Here is a 1,557-nt window from a genome sequence, read left to right on the forward strand (position 1 = left end):
TTTCACTATTTTCAATCTACTACCATCTAATTCCACGATTATCAATCAATTTAATTTATTTACTATTCAATTATCAGTTATCAATTTTTTATCATTTATGATTCAATTCAATATTTTGTATAATTCCAAATTTGTTTGTATACTATTCCTTTTCAATTTTATGTTTCTCTAAATGTTGTTGTTATCTCTTTTGTTCTATAGCCCTGATGAAGACCTGAAACTCAAGTCGAAACGTCGGCAGAAAATAAATAAATATTGTTTTGTTTATTTATGTTGTTCTTTGCTGACCCTCCCCCCAACAAACTTCTCCAATTTTGGTATATTTTTTCTTTGAACTGATAAACCACTTTAACAAAATGAAATAAAAAGCTGTATTATACTATAATCAAGGTTTACCTGTTCAACAGTAAATAATGTATCCTTAATTAATAAATTCAAGGTAAGGTTCTAAGAATTGTATTTTTTAAATTATATTATTACTTCTACCTTGTATTATATAGACAGTAATATTAGTATGATATAAAGAAGAGTTTATTACTTTAGTAATATATAAACTCCTGTCATTTGAGTGTTCTACTTAATCATTGCTAAGTAACTTGAAACACATACACATATTGTGCGGACTAGGCATGCGAGTTGAATCTGTTCAAACCTGTCAAAAAAGGTACGAACAGATTCAAGTATTGAAGAATACAATCTATTATAGTAAGCAAGTATTAATTAATTTAAAATATATACATATATTGTTCGGACTAGCAAGTTATGGTAAACCTGTTCACACCTGTACAAACAAGTACATACCTGCATGATCTTAATACATACATATATTGTGCAGAAGTGTCCATAAATTTTATATTAATGATAACAATTAAGGATCAAGAGTGGTCAGAGATGGTTATGTGTGGTTTTTGGGAGAATTAAAGTTGGTTAACAATAGGACTAGGGGGTTAGAAGTGGTTTGGTTAAGATAGGATAAAGCCTAGGGTTCTAAGTTCATAAGTGCTCAATTTTAAGGATCAGAACCAGCATTTCCTCTCTACTTATCATCATATTTAAATGGCCCATGCGATTTTGATTAAAATTTGTTAATTGATATTTAGAGTTTACTGGTTTTTACAATTTTGAGAAAACAAGCTTTTTTATAGACTGACAGAAAACTTAACTGACTTTTTTTTATAAGTCCTACACAGAGTGGGATTGTCAAGGTTCCTTTTTCTGGGTTGGCAGAAATAAATTTTGATTAACCCAGGTAGGAATGAATCCTCAAAATTCTGAACCAAGTGCTCTGGTGCCCTCGTGTGTATGTTCTCAACTATCACGTCCTCTTTCACAATGACATATTGAAATGGTTATGTTGTTATAAATAGCACTGAAGGGCAGCTCGGTTAGCTTGTAATATATAATATTTGAGGCCCTTATTTCATTTTCTGTGCCTTTTCCAAAGTGTTTATAATCGGGTGAAAACATTCTGTTATATATCAAAGAATCATACCTCTGGAATTGATATTGACAAAGATTACAGAGGAAGAAATATTTCTCATTGTCTAGTACCATTAT

The 1,557-nt window shown here is 30.3% G+C and overlaps 1 protein-coding gene across 1 annotated transcript in view; it reads left to right on the top strand.

Annotated features, from left to right (window-relative positions):
* The window catches only part of LOC106678412 (uncharacterized protein F54F2.9), a 23,383-nt gene that overhangs the window by 19,272 nt on the left and 2,554 nt on the right, over nt 1-1,557 (top strand). The gene's annotated exons all lie outside the window — the stretch shown is intronic.

Source organism: Halyomorpha halys, unplaced genomic scaffold (genome assembly GCF_000696795.3).
Source record: "Halyomorpha halys isolate HHAL.00 unplaced genomic scaffold, Hhal_1.1 Scaffold141.1, whole genome shotgun sequence".
NCBI lineage: Eukaryota > Metazoa > Arthropoda > Insecta > Hemiptera > Pentatomidae > Halyomorpha > Halyomorpha halys.